The following is a 24,894-nucleotide window of genomic DNA, read 5'->3' on the forward strand; positions in this document are numbered from 1 at the left end:
GGAGTCTGGTTTATTCTACTCAACATTATGTTTGTGAGACTGATCTATATTCTTGCATATATCTGTAGATCAATGTAGCATTTCAGTGTGTAAATATATCACAGTTTGTTTACTTACTGTGCTGATAGATATTTGGGGATTTTTCCTTCCAGTTTTTGGCTTTTATAAATAGTAGTATAAAAAGCATTCTAGGAGTTCCCATCGTGGCGCAGTGGTTAACGAATCCGACTAGGAACCATGAGGTTGCGGGTTCGGTCCCTGCGCTTGCTCAGTGGGTTAACGATCCGGCGTTGCCGTGAGCTGTAGTGTAGGTTGCAGACGCGGCTCGGATCCCGCGTTGCTGTGGCTCTGGCGTAGGCCGGTGGCTACAGCTCCGATTCGACCCCTAGCCTGGGAACCTCCATATGCCGCAGGAGCGGCCCAAGAAATAGCAACAACAACAACAACAACAAAAAAGACAAAAAAAAAAAAAAAGCATTCTAGTGCTTATCTTTTTGTGAGTATATGTATGCATTTCTGTTGGTTAAATACCTATAAGTTGTATTTTTTTTTTTTTTTTGTCTTTTTGCCATTTCTTGGGCCGCTCCCATGGCATATGGAAGTTCCCAGGCTAGGGGTCTAATTGGAGCTGTAGCTACTGGCCTATGCCAGAGCCACAGCAATGAGCAATCCGAGCCGTGTCTGCAACCTACACCACAGCTCACAGCAACGCCGGATCCTTAACCCACTGAGCAAGGCCAGGGATCGAACCCGCAACCTCACAGTTCCTAGTCGGATTCGCTAACCACTGAGCCACGACGGGAACTCCATAGAAGTTGCATTTTAAAATTAGAAAATAAACATATCCTTAGCTTTAGTAGATAATGTCAAACAGCTATCCAAAGTGGCTGTGCCAGAATCTATTCTTTTGAGCAGTATAGGAGAATCCCAATTGACTCACATCTTCATTGATACTTGGTGTTGTCAGCATTTTCATGTTAGCCATTCTTTTGAGCGTGTAGTGTTAATATATGAAATCACATGTGTACTTAGAAACAAGTTTATTTGTATAAAGAAAAAATGATTCATCATTCTGGCTTTGGAGAAGTATAGTCAGAGAAGTAATTTTTAGGATCAAGAGTAAAACCCGTATAGAGATGGGCTGCCTACATATTCTTCACAAAGTACAGAAACATTTGACCACAGTATAGCTGTGACCTACTAGTCATAGCTTACAGATTTTAAGGCCAAGGTTCAGATGTATTGAAGCCACAAATGAGCTGGAAAACGTTCCACAAAGTAATACTCTCTGTCCATTAGTGGCACACCTAATGTGACTAGCAACTTGTAAGTAGATGTCAGTCATTCCCACGGGCAATGAGACAGAGTGGGTGGATGGATCATCACAAAGCCTTCAGGGAGATCAGAAAAATTCAAATTTAAGGGCTTTTCCAATGTTACCTCTATAAATGCATAATTACCTGATATAAGAATCCCTTTTACTATACTGGCATAATTTGTTAAGCATAGAATCTGGAACCAGACTGCCAGGACATGACTCCTGAGTTGACTATTTATTAGCTGTCTGTACTTGTCCAAGTTTTTTAGCCTTCCTGTTCCCTAGTTTTCTCATATGTAAAATGTGGACATAGGTTATATGCTAAAAGTGTTACCATGAAGCCTATGCGTGAGTTAAATGAGTTATATGAAGTACTTAGAAAAGTGTCTAGCACTTGGTAGGCACTATACAACTATTTGCCATTATTTCATAGTATTATGTCATCTATGCTCCATCACATAAGGTAACCCTCCAATAGTCCTTAAAACTTGGCATCATATGTGGACAGGTTCTCCTTCTCCATGTGTAGCCAAAGGATGAGAAGTTACCTCCTTGGTCAGCTTTAGACTAAATCAGGAGTCACGAATCATTAAATCAACCAGGTTGAGCTGTATGGCTTCCAAGATCTCTTGCATCTGTAAGATTCTCTCACTCTGAAATGGGGCCAAGAAGTGAGTATTGAACTAAGAGATGTGGCTTAACAAGACAGAAACAACCTAAATGTCCATCAACAGATGAATGGATTATGAAGTTGTGGTACATATACACTGAGGCATAAAAAAAGAATGAAATGATGTCATCTGCAGCAACATGGATGCAACTAGAGGTTCTTATACTAAGTGAAGTAGGTCAGAAAGAGAAAGACAGATACCATATGCTATCATTTATATGTAGAATCTAAAATGTGGCACAAATGAACCTATCTACAGAACAGAAACAGACTCACAGACATGGAGAACAGACTCAAGGTTACCAAGGCGGTGGGGGAGGGAGTGGGATGGACTGGGAGTTGGGGTTAGAATGAATAAGCAAGGAGGTTCTACTGTATAGCACAGGGAACTATATCCAATCTCTTGTGATAGAACATGATGGAAGATTATATGAGAAAAAGAATGTGTGTGTGTGTGTGTTTATATACATATACTGAGTGTGTGCATGTGTATGTGTATATACTGAGTGGGTATATATATATACACACACACTGGGCACAGCAAAAATTGGCACAATGAGTGGTATAGCAGAAATTTTTGCTGTGCAGCAGAAATTGGCTTAAATCAACTATAATTTAAAAAATAAATTAAAATTTAAAAAATCATTGTGGCTTAATATCTGGGTTTATTATTAACTTTTAAATCTTGAAATTCTTGCCTATTTTAAGAATGAAATAGGTAAAGAAGACCAATCCCCTAAGAATCTTAGGAGAATTTATCCAGAATTCAATCAAGAAATAAAGGTTAGCCTAGCTAAGTAGTTGAATGTGTTAGGATATATTGTTGAAAATAATAATAATAATAATAAACCAACTCAAAACTGCCCAATGACAAAGGGAAATTTAGTGTGTGTAGATAATTAGGTTTCAGGCACACTGTTTCAGCAATGCCCTCTGCCATGCCTTAAGATGAGTGCTAGCAGAATCATGGATCCATGCTTCCTGGTTCACACCCAAAGACAGAGGGAAAATCTCTTCCCACCACCATTAAGCCAAAGTCCTAGCCAGTAGCACAACTGGACCTGAGAGACTGACTCTGAGGCAAGACCTAAGGTGAAGAGGACAGAAATTATCTAATTGGCCTAAAACAACCAGGCTACACTCTGGAACTTGGCATAAGGTAAACCACATCAAAATCTCAATGCTGCCATGTTTGGGGATATGTGGAATAAATATGGGGGTAGAAGGAGATAAATTGACAGTCACATACTCAGAGGAGGCCATATCATTAATTTGGAGGTAGGAATTGAGAACGGGAAGGTAGGAGGGAATCACGTTATGAAAAGGCAAAGAAATGTCTCAGAGGCAAGAAGTAAGGAGAAGAACTAGCCATGTGCACCCAAACACCAGATGAAAGAACTTGGATGATTCAGCTGAAGCTATCCACCTGGTTAGATAAATTACCCAAGACCTTGTTAAAGAGGAGAGTTAGACTAGTCATTTGGGACAAATAAAACAAAAGACAATGTGTCACAGCAGGTGGTACATATAAGGAGTCTATTACACTCAAGGGATAAAAAATAAAATAAAATTAGAAACAAAGAATAAATTATTGAATAAGTAAATAGGCTTAAAAGTATAAATACATTCCAAGATCACCCTTGGAAAATTGGAAAGTGTGGGGACATCCCTTGCACTTAGTATCTGGTTTACATTTAGGACTGGATGAAGCAGCACCTTCAACCGTGGCGGCATTTCTTTTTTCTTTTTCTTTCTTTCATTCTTTTTTCGGCTTTATAGGCTATTTAACACAGGGTATGTTAATTTCTTTTTAAAGTATAGTTGACAACTTTTTTTTTTTTTTGCTTTTTGGGTCTGCATGTGCGACATATGGAGGTTCCCAGGCTAGGGGTTGAATCAGAGCTGCAGCTGCCAGCCTAAAACATAGCCACAGCAATGCCAGATCCCAACCTCATCTGCAACCTACACCATAGCTCATGGCAACGCTAGATCCTTAAGCCATTGAGCAAGGTCGGGGATCAAACCCGCAGCCTCCCCGATACTAGTTGGATTGGTTACCGCTGAGCCACGACAGGAATTCCCAACAACAATATTATATTAGTTTCAAGTGACTCAATGTTTTTATAGTTTATGCACTATGCAAAGTTATTACAGTATTATTGACAATATTCCCTATGCCCGTGACTTATTTATTTTATAACCGTAGTCTGTACGTCTTAATCCCCTTCACTTATTTGGCCTACCCCCCTCCCCTTGGCAACAACTAGTTTGTTCTCTGTATCTGTGAGGCTGTTTCTATTTTGTTAAATTTGTTCATTTGTTTTGTGCTTTAGATTCCACATTTAATTGAAAACATACAGCCTGACTGTATTCACTTAGCATTAATACCCTCCATGCATGTTGTCCTTTTGATTAGGTCCAATTCAATCATTTAGAAATCATATGACCCTACTCCCCTTTCCTGTAAAATGATGGCTGTAATACCTACTCCATTGGTCTGTAAGGATTAAACTTGAGTGTTAAAAATGATTAAAACAACGCCTTTTTAAAAATGATTTTCATTAAGTAATGAAAAATTTGATAGTAGGGTTGGCGTGGATTGCTTCTGTTTGACAGCGCGCAGAAATAATGTGAAGTCTGCTTTGAATCTGGGCCTCAGAAAAGACAAATAATTTGCACAAGGAAAAATGCTTTGAAATGGTCAAAGAATGTAGCTTCGGCACCTGCCTGGAAGTTTGAAATGCCTAACTTGAGACAGGTGGGTCCCCAGATGACAGAAAGCTGATAGATTAGCATGAACCCATTCCTAGTCTAACAAAGACTGATTTGATTCTTATTAGATATTGCTGTTCAATTGAAAGAGAATATTTCTGAATATTTGGATTATCATTTCCTAACCTCATGAAGATTTTCTATTTTTACAAATAAAATCTCTAATTTTGAAACCCTGCTCCTTCTTTAAATCTGCATTTGGTCAACTGTATTTATTGGCATAAAAAATAGTTAATTCCTATCACAAATGATTCTAAAAATTTCAGTAACAAAGCTTCTCTGAGTTTGCTGGTACAGTCAATGAAAGAAGCCTGACAAGTCTGATTAGAAGAGAATCTAACGGGTGTGAAATAGACATCTCATGCAGTGTTCAAGGAAAAGTCTACTGTTTCTTTTTGAAGGAGATACTTTCACACATGTCTAAATACTTAGGATGCACAATAATAGGACCTCACTGTGGGAAACTCAATAATTCACTTGTAATTTGTAAGTTCACTGAAGGTAAATTTGCTGAATGAGATTGAAATTGCCCCCATTTCAGTATGTGATTAAACAGATCAACAGATAATACTGAGTTATTTACCAATCTATTTATTGCAGCAGTTAAAAAAAAAAAAAACAGTACTAGTAGACTCCATGTAGCATAGCTGCTTAAACAGCTGAATTACCTCAATAGCTATTTTCAGACCAGATTGCTTACATTTTAGTCTCATTTATAAACCATTTTTAAGGTCTCAATTTGTATTAATGACAACACTCATTCTGCTTAGTACCCTAGCCAACAGAACATATTGCAAGAATAAATTCAGTTTCCGCTAAAAGGACTTTAATTACTGCATAAGGCATGATCATGTTGGGTATAGAAATAAAGTTTGCATTTTGTAGCCAAATATTAAAGCTACAAATAAGTGCCAATTTTTCTTATTGAGCCAATGTGTTAAATTTGTTTGGAAGGCATCTGTGTTTTGTTTTAGGCACTACTTCATCTGTCTTTGCAGCTGTTATGTGAGTATCAAATTCATGGCAAGATCCCTTTGGACTTTGCTCCTTTCATCCTTTCTCTTCTTTCCCACATTTTTCTCCTACTATCTCCTCCATCAGCCCCTCGTAGTTTTCTCATCTTCAATATGTGGGATGAGTCCTACTTCTTAGCATTTTCAAATCAATTAAAACAAAAGCCATCCATATTTCAAACACGCCAAGTTATAATCTGTCCACTCTAAAAGACTATTGTCAGGAAATGGAATGTTAGCTAAAATATATTTTTGTTAATGTGCTATTATAGTCTTCATAGTTAGGATGAGGGCAAGGACTCTGGCCAGGATATAAGCTCCTCTGAGAACAAGGAGTTATTTCTTACTATTTAATTGATATTTGAATTTTCCCTGTGATTCAAATGCTGTTATTCTGGACTTCAATGACCTTATTGCAAACATCTTTACATGTATAAATATTAATGAGTCACTCCAAAACATTTTATGTGCCAGGAAATATACATTACATTTGTTAAATTACAATTATAATCCCTTTATGAGTGAAGGGACAACACAAATACTAAGTTGGGGGTGGGGAGTTGGCACAAGTGGAAAGAAAACAAAGCTTGGGGGGATATTGTGGTCTATTTAAAGCAGATAAATATTTCCAAACTTAAATTGGATAAATATTTCCAAATTCATGAAGGAGAATATGGAAGAGCCCTAAAGGGCTGATGCAAATGTGAACTATATGAATTCATCAAAGATGAACATAATATGGCTTCAAGGAGTAAGCAGCTCCAAGGCGGGCCAGGTAAGGTTCTGAGGTGGGAGGTCTTAGGTTAAAGAAACAGTAAAGATACAGTGGAAAACCAAGGAGCAGGAAATGAAGGATTGAGTGGCCCATTTTCCTGGATGGCTCCCTCTGAAAGGCTTCCCACCACTGACTCCATCTCACCCTTCAGATATCAGACTATCACCAACCTTCCAGTCCAAGTGACTCTCCCTATCCACACACCTCTCCTCTTGATCTTTGTCCTGACACTGTTTGCAGCAGCCATAGCACTTACAATAATGTGAATTTCATTGTTTACCAGTCATTTATGTCTCCTCTCTGGGTTGGGAGCTCCATGATGGCAATAATCTTATTGACATCATTCGTCACTATAATCCTCAGGCATCATATAATAATGTGTCCAACACATTATTGTCAAATGATAGATCAATTAGCTGTTTGAAGGGATGAAAAACAGAAAGTACTGATTTACTTCAAGGCAGAAGCAACAGAATGTAGAGAATGAGCTAACAGACTGGAAGATTGAAGATTTACATTCCAGTTTGGTTTCTGACACATACTGGCTCTGTGCCATCAAGTGACTCAACTTCTCTGACCAGCTGTGGCCCCATCTATAAATTGAATAATATTTCTTACCCTTTTCAGTGGTTGTGAAGGAAAAAGAGATGTTTTCTGTGACATGATGGGCTTAGTATTTGTATTAGTTATCTATCACTGTGTAACAAATTACAGTTGACCCTTGAATAACTTGGGTTGAACTGTACAAGTCCACTTATAGTGGATTTTTTTTTTTTCACTGTATGTGTACTGTGGACCTACATTATCGGTGAAAATAAAGAAAACATGGATAAGGAGGGCCAACTCCAAGTTATACTGGAATTTTTTTTGTTTTTGTTTTTGTTTTTTAGCATATGGCATATGGAAGTTTCAAGGTTAGGGGTCAAATCAGAGCTACAGCTCCTGGCCGATGCTACAGCCATGCAGGATCTAAGCTATGTCTGCAACCTACACCAGAGCTCATGGCAATGCCAGATCACTGACCCACTGAGCCGGGCCAGAGATGGAACCCGCATCCTCATGGATACTAGTCAGATTCGTTTCCACTGAGCCACGAGAGGAACTCCCTGCACTGAGATTTTTGAACGCAGAGAGGGTAGATACCCCTAATCCTTGGTGATGTTCTAGAGTTAACAGTACCCCCAAAACATAACAACTGGAAACAAGGAATATTTGTTATCTTATCAGTTCTGTGAGTCAGGATTCTGGGAGGCACTAAGCCAGGTTTCTCAGGAGCCTGCCCATCGAGATGTTAGCCAAGGCTGCTGCCCTTCTCGGTTCATCCTCAGGAGCCTCTGCTTCCAAGCTCACATGGGAGCATCTCTGAGGGCTGTCCTGTAACACTGCAGCTGGCATCCTCCACAGTGAATAATCCAGGAGGAAGCTAGAGAGAGTTCAGGGCAATTCGCAGTCTTTTCAAAATCTCAAAAGGGACATCCCATCACTTAGCCATACTCTGTTTAATAGAAGTGGGTTATTGGGTCTGGCTCACTCTCAAGACAAGGAGATTTCATAAAGACGTAAAAATGAGGAGGCAGTGGGGCCTTCTGAGAGGCTTCCTACCACACTACCTGAAGGTGGTATTAATAATAGGCTAACATTTAACATGTTTACTCCCTACCAGCAAAAGTACTTTATATGTGTTATTTATTCACTCCTCTCCCAGTAGTGTGAGGGATACAGAATTATTAGAATCAGTTAATGGATGGGGAAACTGTGGCAAAGCCCCAGTGTTCCTGTGAAGAGTCCTCAGCCTTCGAAACACGATAATCAGACCCCAGGACCATTGTTTTAACCTCAGTGCTCAACCTCCTCTCAGAGAAGAGTTTAATGAATAGTAGCTGCTGTCATTAATTTTAAGGACATTATTACAGAACATTCAAAAGCAGAGCCCAGAATATGGGTAGCTAGACTCAAGAAACTAAAAAAGGAGCTGAAATTTCACATTCAGGAGAAAACATAGCAATTTTTTTGTGGATTGAGTCTCAGGGTTAGGGCCATCAGGAGAGCATCTTGGTGGTTAAAAGGCATGAGTTTAACTTAAAAAGAGCCTGTGTCATATCCTTATGATATGGGGCAGCATCGCATCACCATGGATGCCTGAGTAAAGTTTTTAGAGCCTTAAACATTTGCTAGAATATCATGATTTTTTTTTCCTAATGTTGGATCACTCAGGGTAAATGTTTTGGCCTGAGACTCCCAGACTAAGTTATTGTTTTAGGTTACAGAGAAAGAAAAGAGCACTTACTGAAAAGCCATGTACCCTTTTATCTGTTCCCCTAATTTTAAAATATTGTTTCAAAAAAGATCCATGATTTAGGAGCCAAGTTTGCATCACATCCCTGGAAAGGAAATAACAGCTCCACACAGGACAGCTGGCAAACTCTCTCACCATTCAGGACCTTGGCAATACTTGCCATGATCCTAGCAAAAAACAAGTCAGTAAAGAGTGCAACAGCAGCCTCTCCCTTCTAAGCTAAAAACATGATCCAAACATTTCGATAGAGGATAGGAAAAATCAGATAAAGGTAATTTCACTCCAACACATACTCACTAGTTACATCACCAAAGAGTTTCAAAGGAAGCCACAGCTGGAGTTCAGATAATCATCTAATAGTATAAACCAAGTCACCAAAGAATACGACATGGACCATTGCATCTTTCAAGGAAAGAGAAAAAAACATTCTAAGACTGAAGACGGAAGTTACAAATCTATTTTCTCACTTTTCGGGCACACAAACTAGTGCAAGTCATCTGTAAAAAGGGTGAATGAAAATTGCCCCACATTATTACAGTCTCAGCTCTCAGTTTATATTAAATAAACAACAAATATTTCTTTTCTTTTCTTTTCTTTTTTTTTTTTTTTTTTTGGTTTTTAGGGCCACACCCACAGCATATGTATGTTCCTAGGCTAGAGGTCAAATTGGAGCTATAGCTGCCAGCCTATACCATAGCCGCAGCAATGCTGGATCTGAGCTGCCCTCTGCGACCTACACCACAGCTCACAGCAATGCCAGATCCTTAACCCACTAAGTGAAGATAGGGATTGAACCTGCATCCTCATGGATGCTAGTCAGATTCGTTAACCACTGAGCCATGATGGGAATGCCAACAATAAATATTTCTTAATAAATCAGTGAATAAATATGTATTTCATCTATGTTATAAAATGTCTTCGTATTCTCTTAGAAAATAAAAAGTCCTGGGAGATCATCCTTCAGAATAAGGCATGTGAAATTGCTTTCATCCAACAAATATTTTTTTTAAAGATTTTTATTTTTTCTATTATAGTTGATTTACAATGTTTTGTCAATTTCTGCTGTACAGCAAAGTGATCCAGTCACACACACACACACACGCACATGCACACACATATATAGATTTATAACTTCAGTCTTCAGTCTTAGAATGTTTTTGAACATTGGCTGTATTTTTCATTTCAGTTTTGCTATGGCCACCTATTTATTTATGTTTGATTTCATCTACAAAGGTGAGACATACTCTCCACATAGACAAATGATAGATTTTGAGTGTTTTCTGTTTGTTTGATGCTAGATGTACATAGCTGTAAGTAACAGATATATTTCTGGCAAGTGAAAAGTAAATAGATATGTTATGATATGAGTCATATTTTTAGTGTAAAAGAAAGGTGCCCTTTTTGCAAAGGTATCATGTCTTATTTATCTTTTGATCCCCAGTACTTGGGACAATGACTAACATAAAGATGCTCAACAAACAAATTACTTAAGTAATAAGCAACATGGATAGACCTATTTCAATAGGTCAAAATCCCTGCTCTTTTTATTTCATCGCATCATCCAAATGTTTTCATTGTGCTTAAGTGCAGGGAGCCGAGAAGATACAAGGAGCCAAGGAAGGGAGCTTGCCTGAACGGTGCAATTCCGAGGGCAGGTTCCTAAACAAGGGGATGCCTGCCTGCACGGCGCAATTCCGAGGACAGGCCCCAGCAGACAATAAGGCTTGCCCACTGACATAGGTGGAAAACTAAATTTCCCAAGAAATAATTCCCATTTTGTGTTGTTGAGTGGTGATTGTTCCATGAATGACTTAGTCTTTTCTGTTATTCACTTGCTATTCAGGTTTTTCCTCAGTCTTTCCTGATTATTTGCTTATTATTCTTATTTTTCATTCTTATTTTCCTGCAGATTTGTGATTTGACAAAATTAAAGCAATAATATAATAAGAATTTCATTCTAAAGGACTTTCCCCTATTTAAATCCAATTTAATTAAAACATAGTGTTTATCTACTAACTAGTTACAGTAAACTTTAGAGTTAGGATTTTAATGAGGTTCATAGAAGTTAGACATATATTATTCTTGATCAAAAGAAACCCAGCTGTGTGTTTTGTCCTTGGTTTTAGAAGCTTTTAGTGATAGCTGGCTAAGTTGATTTGTATTTTCTCACACTGTCTCTTTGCCAAGGACACTTTGAAGATAGACACTAGCCTGAAGACAAGTTTTTTGTGTCTGTAACTTCTTCGACTTGTGGGAATTGACTGGCCATGAGATGGTTTGTGCTGGGTCTCCTCTTTCCCACATGATATGTTGTGCCTGTTTGTTCTTTAATTGTACTCATTAAATTTAGTTAAACTGAAGATTTTAGAACATGATGTATTGCTACTGTACCATGTGATCCAAAAACAAAGCCTAATAGTTAACCAAAGTACTTTTAACACTATGATGTAATCTGTAGTGAAAAACTGTCTATATAATCAACCACTTATGCCAATAAAATTTGAGCAGTCCAGTGCCCTGAAAGAAGGGACAAAGAGGCTGTCTCCGTGTGCATATGCCGACACTTGTCCATCTCCTTCGGGGAAAAGTGTACACTCCCTGGCCACTGGAGCTGGCCTCTGGCACTTAAGGAGTCAATATTACAACTGACCATTGATCTGGAAGAAGATAAAAAGTCCGAGTAAAACAAGATCATTTTCTGCCTTATTTTTCCTCGGAATTATTTGTCTTCTTGGTCTTTCTCAACTGAGTGCTCAGCAGACTTTCCCTCCACCACCCACTAGGCTGCATATCTTCATGGAAAGACCTAATTGCCCTTGGTCTTCAACTTTTCTCTAAGTCTCAGGAAAAGCCCACCTTCCAAAGGGGCCTCCCCGGAATTCTCTGGTATTCCCCAGTCCATTACAGCAAACTAAGCCTTCCCTTCCCACTCCCCAACTCTTCCCATCCTTCTTCTTCCCCCCCCTTTTTTTTTGCTTTTTTATGATTTTTATTTTTTACTGTGATTTATAGTTGATTTACTGTGTTCTGTCAATTTATATGGTACAGCAAAGTGACCCAGTCATACATTATAGTTGATTTACTGTGTTCTGTCAATTTATATGGTACAGCAAAGTGACCCAGTCATACATATATATAATAAATATATATAACATTCTTTTTCTCACATTATCCCCCATCATGTTCCATCACAAGTAACTAGATATAGTTCCCTGTGCTATACAGCAGGATCTCATTGCTTATCCACTCCAAATTCAATAGTTTGTATCTATTAACCCCAAACTCCCAGTCCCTCCCACTCCCTCCACCTCCTCCTTGGCAATCACAGGTCTATTCTCCAAATCCATGAGTTTCGTTTTCTATGGAAAGTTTCACTTGTGCCATACATTAGATTCCAGATATAAGTGATATCATAGGGTCTTTCTCTTTCTGACTTACTTCACTTAGTATGAGTCTCTAGTTCCATCCTCTTTTCTTCTTTCTTCTCCTTCCTTTCACTTTCCTCTGAAGGAGGAAGGAACTGTGTTCAGTTGACTCCCACAAGGCTTACCTCATAAATGCATGTGTGTTCTCTAGAAATTGAAATCTCCTTAAGAGCCAATGTGCATCTTCTACAGATAACTAATGCCTTTGAACAGATCATTGCAATATGAGGAAAGACTTTCCCACTTGCCAGCTACACACATGCCTCACTCCCCAACCCCTAACCCAACACACATGCAAAGATGACCTTCGGGTATAAAGTTAAGTGGGGAAGAAATCCATGACCTACTGATTTTTAGGATATAACAGACCATCAAGGTTCTCACCATTGCTCCCCTATTTTCTAGCATAACACCTACCAAAGAGGAGCAGCCAGAGAAAAAAAAATCTTGAATCTATTATGACAAAGTCATAAACATAGTTTAAATATAGAGAGTCTAAATGTAGACTTTCTACAGTGTCACATTTCCACGGAGTAAGCTGCAGTTTCCTGGGCAGTTTCATAAGAAAGTTAATTGCCTTTATCAAGTTTTATCTTTTTTTTAAATTTTTTTTTTGTCTTTTTGCCTTTTCTAGGGCCACGCCTGCAGCATATGGAGGTTCCCAGGCTAGGGGTCTAATCGGAGCTGTAGCCACTGGCCTACGCCAGAGCCACAGTAATGCCAGACCCTAGCTACATCTGGGACCTACACCACAGCTCATGGCAATGGCAGATCCTTAACCCACTGAGCAAGGCCAGGGATCAAACCCATAACCTCATGGTTCCTAGTCAGATTGGTTAACCACTGAGCCAAGATGGGAACTCCTATCAAGTTTTATCTTTCACCCCATGACAATTTTCACAACATATCATTTAGGCATTGACAAGAGTTAATCATGACAAGCAGTGAGCAGAGAGTCGGAGTCATTCATTTTTCTTTTTAGCAAAAGCATTTATCATGTAAAATACTGTGTAGGGTGCCAAGGACAGAACTGTAAACAAGATACAATCACTCTGTCCTGGAAGAATTTACCTTCCATTGGATACTTAAACTGCTCAGGTTATGAAATAGGCCAAAGTCTCCAGAGCTGAGTGATCCTCTCCGGCATATTATTTAAAACTTTCATTACTGCACAGTTTGGGTGGTCATGGTCTATGGCTGAAAAGTGTGGAGGTGAAAGTCATGAAAGCTAAGCTTCTACTGCACCCACATCCAATCCGTGAACACATCTAAAGCATCTAGGAAGATGGTGTTCTCTTCTCCCCTAAATCAATATCACCTCCTTATCTTGGGGAGGTGCTTTTAGATCCATCTTAACTTTTTAGCACCTAAAAAAAAATTTAGAGCCTGTAATTTACTCCCTTTTTCCTTTAGCAAGAATTAAGGAAACCCCAAAGTCCAGATAACTGACCCTTATGCAGTATTGTGTGTGCTATGACTTATTTTTCTCAGAAGTGGACATACATTTGCATCATTTGGACCACATTCTTAGGGCCAGTTCTCTCTATTGAACAATAGCTACCCATAGTTCATGGCTGTGGTTCATGGCCTGGAATATGGTCAAGCAGTTGCCCACATGAGTGGGGATGATTTTGTGATGGGCCTGGACACACTGTGCAGTCTGTTGCTGGGTCCACCCTAGGACAGTCTGGCCCATAGATCTGCCTGTATGTGTAACACCTAGGAGGAATGGCTCCAGACCTGACTAAAAGAAACAAACCATCAAAAATCACTATTGATAGAGTTTTTATGAAATTATTGAACCCAAAAAGGACATAGAAGATCAACAAACTGGGAGCACTGAGATCAAATATTTTAAATAAGTTAATTAATAATAATGGGAGATGGGACCATGGAGAGTCAGGAATCCACCATCAGAGCCAGGAACCAATCCTGCCACAAAAAGGGAGCCCAGGTGTATGATGCAGAACCAAAGGAACAGATGTCTAAGAATGGGTTTGTGAATGCCAAGGACATTTTAAAATTCTTGCTCCCAGACACAAAATGGCAGCCCATGGACATATATAGAAAGAGGGGAAACAAGCTAGAAATAATTCAGCTAATTCATGTGGATTATATGACTTGCTCTGAGAAAACTTCTGCATTCAGCCTCCCATTCTTAATGGCTGAACCTCCAAGTTCCTACCTTCTCTCCTTCCTAAAGTATGTTATACCGACTGTAATCATGAAGAAGGCTCTTAATTTTTGTCCCTTTTTCTTGAGCTCCTGAAAATAACTTGAAATAGTGGTAAAAGGACAGAATAATCTGAATAATTGTGACTTTCCATAGGATGGAGATCAATAGGTTCTCAGTTACCCAGATGCTTGAACAAATCTAGAGTTTATTTTCCATGCCAAGAAAACATCAAGATGATTTAGCACATTTTCTGTTTTCCCTATATATGGGTGGAATCATGCAAACATTATTTGAGCACATTCACCAAAGTCTTTTTGAAGAAATGGAAAAATGTATCCACCCTCATCAAGATTCCTAGGATGTCTAACTCCTAAACATGATTTTAAATTTAACTTTAACTTCCAAGTTCCCAAGAAAAAAAATCTCCTCCAAATAAATTTGTTAAAAAAATGTCCTCTGACATTCCATCCATTTAGAGATGCTTAGGAGGAAGCTTGATGAGCAAGCTTTAAATAGATAAGGCAGAGTTCCTATTGTGGTTCAGAGGAAACAAATCTGACTAGGAACCATGAGGTTGCAGGTTTGATCCCTGGCCTTGCTCAGTGGATTAAGGATCCGGTGTTGCTGTGAGCTGTGGTGTGGGTTCCATCCCTGGCCCAGAAACATCTGCCTGTGGTGCAGCTTAAAACAACAACGACGACGACAACAAAAAGCATTGTAAAACTTTCCTGGCTCCCTCAATAGTGTTCCAATTGAGTTTCTTGCCTGCCTCTGTTGTGGCACCTGTCACTTTGTCTTACAGCTATTTACACATGTGGCAGAAATACATTCCAAAGCCCTAATAGATGATCCCTCACTATTTGATCCCTCATCTCCTCTCCCTCAAAGGCTGAGTTTGTTCCAGCCCTTTCCTTATTCAAGAAACCACTGATGTGTCAACCATTGCCTTAGGGTACGATCTCAGAGTCAACCCATAGAAGAAGCATCTCTGGCCTATGAATTTAAAGACTGAAAGGAAGGCATAAAATTGAGAGATTCCAAAGGTAGAGGAATTGTTTCCTCATTCTCCTATCATCTCCAAGACCAAGAAAATACCCTACAGACTGGAGAAAGAGGAGAGGAAAGACACTCCAGGAAACAAGAATAAAGAAATAGAGAAGCATGATGTCAACATGAAGACATACTCCACTTTCATATGGGGAGAAAAGACAGTGGCAGAGGGACTAAAAATCTCAATTAAAGTGATATCATGTGAATCAGGAATTTGATTGGAAAGAAGGCTGTGACCAGAGAATGGTACACTAGTTTCTTCCATAGACATTCCCAGTTGGTCTAAAGAGCAGATATGGCCATAGGTACCTAGAATGAAGTGGAAACCCATTGCATAGAGAATATCAAGGAATTTTGAAGGGAGGGAGCTGCTTGCGTAATTGCACTGCCTTCTTATCTACACAGAGCAAAGGGGTCTCCACTCTGCCTATGAGTGGAGTGCAAGCTACCTGCTGATGGCACAACGTGCCTTACTGAAGCAGACACTGCCTTCCCTATAAAACAAGAAGTGTTGTAACGCAAAGAAAGTGGAGTGGGAGCTGAAAGTGTGGTGAATCTTCAAACCCTGGTGAATGAAGAAAGCTAATGATGCAATCAAGGATGCGGGTGGAACAGATGGAAGACAGCTGAGAGCACAGAAGTGAGTCATGATAGCTCTTCACAAAAGGCCACCAGGATCTCTCTGCATACACTCCTCATGGCTGGCGGAAGTTGTAAAAATGTCCAAGAAGGGGACACAGTTTCAAAGACGGCATTACTTGTGGCAGACTGCATCCTCTCTCCCTAAGTGTTTCTGGAAATATAGGAACAAACATCTTCTCTGGCCTCCAGAAAAACGTTCTAAGGCTAAACCACTTTCAGTCTTGAGAGATACTAATGTTAGAGACTCATTCTCTCCAATCATTAGAGTATATTCAAATCAGGGCAAGTCTCTTGCTAAGCTTTTCCAGTTTCCTCAAACGTAGCAGATCAAATCTCTCTCCCACATCCTGTCTCCACCCAGCTCCACTAGGCAGACTTCAGAGGCAGATGCTGTCAGTTTCCATTCATTGGCATCAGTACATATCAACAAAATTCCTTTCGTCGTGTAATGTAATTTATCCACAGGGCATGGGCATCTTGGGCTGGGGCAGGGCATGATTTTGTCTACCACCCTCAGAGTGCTTTATCTGTAAAATGAAGAGAATAATACAACCTACCTTGCAGGGTTGATATATATAAATTGTTTAGAACAGTGCTTGGCATCCTTTGAAGTTAGAACCTGTTGCTGGAGAGCACACACCGTACACCCAGATGAGAGACAGGAGGAGAGGGAAGATGGAGGGGAAGGATCGTGTTTTGCACCTCTGTGCAATGGGAAGGATGCAAAGCCCAGGGCTGGGTCAGTCTGAGTTTGAATCCTGGCTTTGCCACTGAGAACTCTATGGCCTTAGAAAATTAACCATTTTCGAGCCTCCATTTCTTCATCTGGAAAATGAGACAATAATATCCACTTTACATTGTCCATGGCAGGGTTAATCATGATGATGTATATAAACAACATATAAAACACCTGGTGAATAACAGTACATGATTAGGTAAGCGGTCCACTTGTGCCCTTGTAACTTCTTTTTTTTTAACTAATATAAGCTTCATATTCTGGGATCTGTAACAGTCAGAACACAATGTGACACCTTATACTCTACTACTAAATTCCGAAGACTACAATAAATTCATCCTTCCCTCTGAAAGTTGGTTTTTTTCTTCTTTCACTGTTACTTTTTTCCAGTGAATTCTACCTTCTTGCATTATTCTGGAATCCATCTCCCGCCATTAGGTGGTATTTACCATGGAAAGACAAACTCTCTGGAATACTAGCTTCTGGAACACCTAATAAGAACACTAGATGTTGGAGTTCCCGTCGTGGCGCACTGGTTAACGAATCCGACTAGGAACCATGAGGTTGCGGGTTCGGTCCCTGCCCTTGCTCAGTGGGTTAATGATCCGGCGTTGCCGTGAGCTGTGGTGTAGGTTGCAGACGTGGCTCGGATCCCGCGTTGCTGTGGCTCTGGCGTAGGCCGGTGGCTACAGCTCCGATTCAACCCTTAGCCTGGGAACCTCCATATGACACGGGAGCGGCCCAAGAAATAGCAACAACAACAACAAAAAAAAGACAAAAGACAAAAAAAAAAAAAAAAAAAAAAGAACACTAGATATTAAGTCACAGTCAAACTCATATAGCCAAGGTTTTTAAATCATCCATGTTTTTTGAAATTGCCCTTCACAGGTATAAATTAACTCAATATAAAGGTAGATAGATATAAGACTGGTTCCTTAATGGATCATGACATTTTGTTTCTTTAGAAATCCAAGCATGATACACCCAAAGATATTTACTTATTATGATTAACTATCCTCCAAAAGGTCTTCATTTAAAAATCTAGTACGACAGGAGTTCCCTTGGTGGCACAGTGGTTAACGAATCTGACTAGGAACCATGAGGTTGCGGCTTCGATCCCTGGTCTTGCTCAGTGGGTTAAGGATCTGGCGTTGCCGTGAGCTGTGGTCTAGTTCACAGACACGGCTGGGATCCCACGTTGCTGTGGCTCTGGCCGTAGGCCAGCGGCTACAGCTCTGATTCGACCCCTAGCATGGGAAATTCCATATGCCTTGGGAACAGTCCAAGAAAATGGCAAAAAGACAAAAAAAAAGAAAACAAAAAAAAAACCTAGTATGACAGTAGTTCTCAAATTTTGCACCCATTGGAATTACTTGGGAGTCTTAAAAAAAAAAAAAAAAAAAAGGCTAGGTTTGTCTTTGTCACTCCCAGATAATGTGACTTAATTGATATAGAGTTTGGCCTAGGCAAGGGGTTTTCCCCAGATGATTCTAATATACAGCAAAGTTTGGAAATTGCTGTTTGAGGCTAGTATCCACTCAAGAGCCATCATGGAAAAGATGCTTACATCTATATGTGTGTGTTTACATTAATGTTATTCAGCTTGAGTTCATTTATTCATTCAATGAATATTTGTTTAAGATATTAGGAGGTACAACATTGCTAAAATATATTGTTCTTTCATTTTTCTTTTTAGTGGTGCATATGCAGCATATGGAAGATTCCAGGTTAGGGGTCGAATTGGAGCTGCAGCTGCTGGCCTATGATACAGCCACAGCATCGTGGGATCCAAGCCATGGATCCATCCTCATGGATACCAGTCGGGTTCATTACCACTGAGTCATAACGGGAACTCCAAAATATATTGTTCTAATCATACTAATTTCATCTGTATTTTCTTATATAATGAGGAAAAGCACCTCAAGATGAAGCACAAAATTTGTTAGCCAAACGAATTTTTTTTCAGTGAAAAGCAAACCTTACAATGATATAACAATAACCTTCATCGCTTTCTCTTTTGTTTTGTTTTTCTCCTTCAGGATACTCTGCTTCTAGTTACATACTAAAGCACAAAAGCAAGTCAGGTGGAGGGCTGTGTGTGTGTGTGTGTGTGTGTTCCTGTGTATATGTAAGTACATGTTTTTGTCTGGGGAGAGCCAGGCTCACTCATGGCTTGTAAAAGTCACAATAACACAATTCTGCCTCCTCATACTCTACCTCTCTCTACATTCACTTTATCTGCTTCCCATTCCAATCCCGTTTCACATGTCATTTGTCTCTTGCTAATCCCTACTCTTTGTAGAAATGGCAGATATTAATCGTGCAGAGGGTTATGAAACGGGTGGGTGCCCATATCTTTCAGACATTTATTTGACTGGATGTTGTGGCAGAATAGCATTAGAGTGCATTTAATATGGTATTTGGAGCAAAAAGGACTTGTTAATATACATATTTACCTTTAGCATTAGTTGGCTACCTGACTACTTAGGGGACTCATTTGAATAACTTAAAAAAACAAAAAACAAAAAAATGCTAATGCCAATGCCAGGCCTCCATCTCCACAGATATTGGTTTAATTGGTTTGGGTAGAGTCCAGATTTAGGGCACTCATGCTTTACCTTCTTCTTCTCCTTCTCCTCCTCCTCTTTCTTTCTTTTTTTTTTTTTTTTTTTTTTTTTTTGGTCTTTTTGCCTTTTCTAGGGCTGCTTCCCGTGGCATATGGAGGTTCCCAGGCCAGGGGTCTAATGGGAGCTGTAGCTGCCAGCCTACACCACAGCCACAGCAACGCAGGATCCTTAACCCACTGAGCAAGGCCAAGGATAGAACCAGAAACCTCATGGTTCCTAGTCAGGTTGGTTAACCACTGTGCCACAATGGGGACTCCTCCTCCTCCTCTTTCTTCAAAGCTCCTTAGGTAACTCTAATATAGAACTTGAGACAAGTGCTGGAAGAAAAAGGTAATGTATTTCTAGGCAGAGATGGGTCAAAGAAGAAATGAATATAAGCAAATATATATGAATACAATAACCTGCACAGATATAGCATAAGCAATTGAAAGTACATTCATTTAAGTCCTATGAAATAACTGCTTCTATGGTAATTCAAATCAATGGTTGTTGAGTCAACGTCTACTATGCACCTTGCTGAGCTACATGGCTCTTTGTTAATACCTCCACTTTCACTGTCCACCCAGTCGACTGAGATTCTTTCTCAGCACCTCTGCTCCTCCCATGACTGGGAATTCTTGATGCAGACATCTCCAGTTATTTTTGTGCCCTCAGGATCTGGCCAACATAGTCTCACATACATTTGCTGCTCACTGACTGTTTATGGATCAAATACAGAAGTAAGTAAATGAAAAGCTGAGTGTCATGAAACTTGCAGGAAAAGATATAGTCTGATTCCCCACTCATGGAGTTTGTAATCTCTTATGAGAGTCACGGGATATATATCCAGTCACACGATATAATATATAGGGAGAGAAAATTACATGGGACATCCTCCCTCTGAAAAATTTAATACCTAAAGCAATTGAGGGGAGAGATCCTTGAGAGGTCAAGAGGAGAAAAACAAACCTAAGACTAAGGAGATAAGGAAGAAGGCTCCAAGAAGGAAATGAAACTTAAACTCAGTGTGGAAGATGTGGCAGAATTTGAAGGGTGAGGATAGGAGCAGGCATTCTGGAAAATGAGCATTAAAATGTGGAAAAGACAATGATGGATGCTCAGTGTATACTGGGTATTCTGATGCCACAGATCCAAGGATTATACTTGGAGAAACTCTCACCTAGAAAAAAAAAACCCAAACAACCACCTCACCCAAGAAATTCCCCAATAATTGTGAATATCAGGTAATAAGTGCCATAGCATAGACTCCCTCAGGGAATGACAGACGTGATGTCACTTGAACTGAGTCCTGAGGAATAAGTCAGCTTTTAGAGAGTCAGAATGAGAAGACAGAAGACATTTCCTGGCAAAAGGATTAACAGGGAGATGTGAAAAAAAACATGGAACATTCAGGAAATTGCAATTGGTTTGGTACAAAGACTTGATGTATTTTGAGATGCACCAATTTCTCTCAATCCCAGATAATATTTTGGTGCCTCAGTCTGCTGTTGTTAGGAAAGAAAGGACAAGCAATGCTTAAATCAGATGACCCAGTTAAGTACTTAGGAAGGAACATCATGAAACAAAAGAGAGAGACCACTGCCAGGTGGCCATGACCAGGTTCTAAGAGTCTAACTCTGTTCCACTGCTTCATTTAAGTTCACATATTAGTACAATTTGTTTGATATTTAGTTCCCTAATAACAGGGCCTCCAGTTCTCCAGTGTTGGGAAACTGCGCTAGAAAAAGCAGAACAAACCCCTTTCTTAGTACTGACTTCCCTTGTACCAAGAATATTCTTTTGTTTAATCAAGAAAATGTGGCCTTTCACCTTAATTATCAAGAAAGGAACAAAATGATTTTCCAACTAAATGCAGATCATTTAGATATACTTCTTAAAAAGGAGGAGTTTAGGCTATTCATAAAACCATTTTTGTCCATCCACGTGACTCTTAGGTTAATTTCTAACTTTACTGTCAGTAAAGAAACACACAGAAAATGATCCCGACAACAACGTCTAGCTGTTTTTTTATACTGATACTCCTCTTTCTTCCTTCTACATGAAGCTATGGAAGGAAAATTTTGTGAATTATCCAAGGAGAGAGATGCAGGTTGACAGGAAACTATGATTCAGCTTGGAGAGTCTATTGTATCCATTCTCCTGCATAATTTAGATATTTCAGCTCAAGCAGGCTTGGTGACACTCCAGTATGAGACACGCTTGAGAAAAAGACTATCAATCATAAATTCGGGGAATGCTAATGACCTAAGGTCCCAGTCTACCCATCTCTAAAAATAATTATTAATTTAAAATTCGGATGTCTTCTGGAGCCGCTACAACTACAGAACAGTGGAGGGGCTGTTTTCTTACTCAGCCTTGTGGGGGGACAGCATCATCTTGGCTTTCTGGAGTGGATCACCACCATTCTAACCCTGCCATGCACAGGGCTAGCAGCATCGATGCATGTTAGTAGGGGCCCTCAGAGGCTGGAGAATGGGAAGTTATTTCATCAATTGCAGTAGGATAGCTTCTCAGGTGACCTAAAGGCAGGTTGAATTTCTTCTGCCATATTTATATCCTCACAGCCAAGGCCCCACCCATCTGGGAAGGAGCATTATTTAGTGGGGGGGGGGCTCCCAACCTGCTCCCTCTAAGCTCTCTCTCTCATCACTCCAGCCCACCACAGCTTTTCATGATCATCTTTATTTGAGGAACAAAATAGTTTATTTCATATGTACAACCTGCCACAAGGCACTAGTCCCTTTAATGTACAAAACTGATGGGTAAGTGTTTCTACCTCATCGAGTGGTACTTTTTTTTAATTGTCTTCTCTTTCCAAACCAAACATCCCGGGCCGGGCTGTGCTAGAGAATGCGCCGTTCCTTTTGTTTCTTTGAACTTGGAAGCAGAGTAAAAGCAAAACTTTCAACTTATTTTGATACCTGTGACCTCAAGTGGGGTCTTCATCTCCCATCCTTAGGATCTTATTTGTGGATTCTTGAACTTAAACAGCCGAGTCACACTTACAGGAGGTTCAGCTCATTGGTTCATGGGATAGAAAGAGGCATCTCCAAACCTGCCTTCCCTCTTTGGTCTTGCTCTCTATCATTGCTTCATTTTTCCTCTCTTCTTCCTCTTGAAGTATTTTTATTCAAAATGAAATCAATGGGAACTTAAAGAGTAAGGTGTCAGGCAGGACCCTGGCCTACAGAAGAAAAAAAGATTCCTTGCCCCTCTTCACACAATTCTAACGTGTGTTCCACATAGTTTCTCAGAAGGTCCCCAGTGGAGTTGAGCCCCAGTGACTCTTAGCTGTCACCTGCTGATGAAGTCACCCTTCACTGACTCTTCTCCCTGCCTGGTCTCCCTTCCCCATGCTGTGGGCATGCCTTCTGGGATCACCTTCAAAATAAGTGTACATCAAACTGCTTATCTCTGGGTTTGCGCTAAGGAGCACCCAAATGAAGACCCAACTCAAGCAAGTGTGAGACCGCAACACCAAATCATTCTCCTCAGGATCAGGAACTACAATGCCCCCATGTGCCTATGGTTCCTAGAGGCAGATAGGCCTGACCAGAATTTCCAATGAATGATGAATAGCACTCTCCATAGAGTGGTTCACCCGATCTGATTGCCAGTGATTCCTATTTTGACAGGTAAAGCAAAAAGGCCATGGACCAACACCAGTGCACCTGTCCTCACTCAAGAAATACTCCATTAAAAACCAAGAAGCCAAAAAAAAAAAAAAAAAAAGGAGTTTCCTAGAAGCCTAGAAATTAAGGATTTGTTGTTGTTACTGCTGGGTTCTATCCCTGACCCCGAAACTTCCACATGTAATGGGTATGGCCAAGAAAGAAAGAAAGAAGATGGAGTTCCCGTCGTAGCTCAGTGGTTAACGAATCCGACTAGGAACCATGAGGTTGCGGGTTTAATCCCTGGCCTCTCTCAGTGGGTTAAGGATCTGGCGTTGCCATGATCTGTGGAGTAGGTTGCAGATGCTGCTCAGATCCCTCGTTGCTGTGGCTGTGGTGTAGGCCGGTGGCTACAGCTCCGATTAGACCCCTAGCCTGGGAACCTCCATATGCTGTGAGTGTGGTCCTAGAAAAAAAGGCAAAAAGTCAAAAAAAAAAAAAAAAAAAAGAGAGAGAGAGAGAAAAGAAAAGAAAAACAAAGCAAAGCAAGGTTCCAGGTCCTTAATAACAGGTTTGTACATGAAGGCTGGAGTGAATTCTATGGGATAAAAGTGGCTTCCTCAAATACCGTGCGGATGATTCTCGATTCCTTCCACCTCCAGTTCCCCCTCACACCACTGACTCTTCTTTTTCTCTTTCTCTAAACGCTTTGACCTTTTCTCCCACATTCAAGCCAGCATGTACTTCTCACTCGTCAGGTTTCCCAGATCTGAGGGGAAAGAACTGAAGAGGCAAAATTCACTAGTCGGTAAGTGTGGGGAGGCTACGGCAAAATCTTGGAATACTTGTCAGTGAATGACTTTTGTTCTCTCACAACTACAAAGGTCACCAAATGATAAGCAAATAAGTTGATCAACCGGAAGAGTAGTGTAGGCGTCCAGACCACAATGTGGGTTTCAACCGCAGCTCCACACCTTCCAAGGTGTTTGATATTGGGAAATTTACATCACTTCTCTCCAAACCCCTGTTTTCTTCTGTAAAATGGGAAAAAACCATGCCTACTTTACACTCACTTTATAGGTGAATCAAATATTTAGCATTTGTACCTGGTACACAGTAAGCATGTAATTTGCAGTCATCACTATCCCTAGAAAAAGTTAAATTTTTAGCTGGAAATGTTTATTTCATGTTCCTGCCACCCATCCACAAGTGCATAAAAAAAATAATTCCTCAAGGTTATTAATGGTTCAAGCAAACCCATCACCCTATTCTGTTCCATTATGCGGAACTCACAAAAAATCGCCTGTGACTCCTTCTTTTACTCTTGAGAAGTTTTATAAAGAAAGAATCAGCAGTGGAGTATGAGCAATAGTAGAAGATAAAACGTATATTGATTTAAAAACCTCTACACCTGCAGGTGATTGTTTTGTTGTTGTTGTTTTGTTTTGTTTTGTTTTTTGCTGCAACTATGGCATAGAGAAATTCCAGGCCAGGATTCGAACCTCACCACAGTAATGACCCGTGCCACAGCAGTGACAATGCCAGATGCTTAACTACTAGGCCACCAGGGATCCCCCTGCAGGTGACTGATTTTTATCGAGCTCCTTTCAAAATGTGGTTTTGTGCAAGAACCAAAGCAGATTGCAGTTGTAGCAGAGAATGATTAAATGAAATAGGACCTGGCTTGCTATTTGACACTGAGATTGAAGGCAATTGATTGCCATTGAATCATAAGATAAACAGTCCTCTTGTGTGAGGTTTCACCGTTTTACAGCCAGTTGCC

The 24,894-nt window shown here is 40.1% G+C and overlaps 1 long non-coding RNA gene across 3 annotated transcripts in view; it reads right to left on the reverse strand.

Annotated features, from left to right (window-relative positions):
• Window positions 1-24,894, reverse strand: part of LOC106506085 (uncharacterized) — a 109,573-nt gene that overhangs the window by 5,763 nt on the left and 78,916 nt on the right. The window contains exon 2 of one of the 3 annotated variants that reach the window (XR_014827677.1): window positions 16,695-16,962. The exons of the other annotated variants lie outside the window; for them this stretch is intronic. This is a non-coding gene — a long non-coding RNA (uncharacterized LOC106506085). The remainder of the gene's footprint in view (window positions 1-16,694; window positions 16,963-24,894) is intronic. 3 annotated transcript variants of the gene reach the window in all.

The sequence above is a fragment of the Sus scrofa genome, chromosome 14 (genome assembly GCF_054392235.1).
Source record: "Sus scrofa isolate SSC_HxYL_T2T_F1_AM1 chromosome 14, Sscrofa_HxYL_maternal_Yorkshire_Landrace_v2.0, whole genome shotgun sequence".
Taxonomy (NCBI): Eukaryota; Metazoa; Chordata; class Mammalia; order Artiodactyla; family Suidae; genus Sus; species Sus scrofa.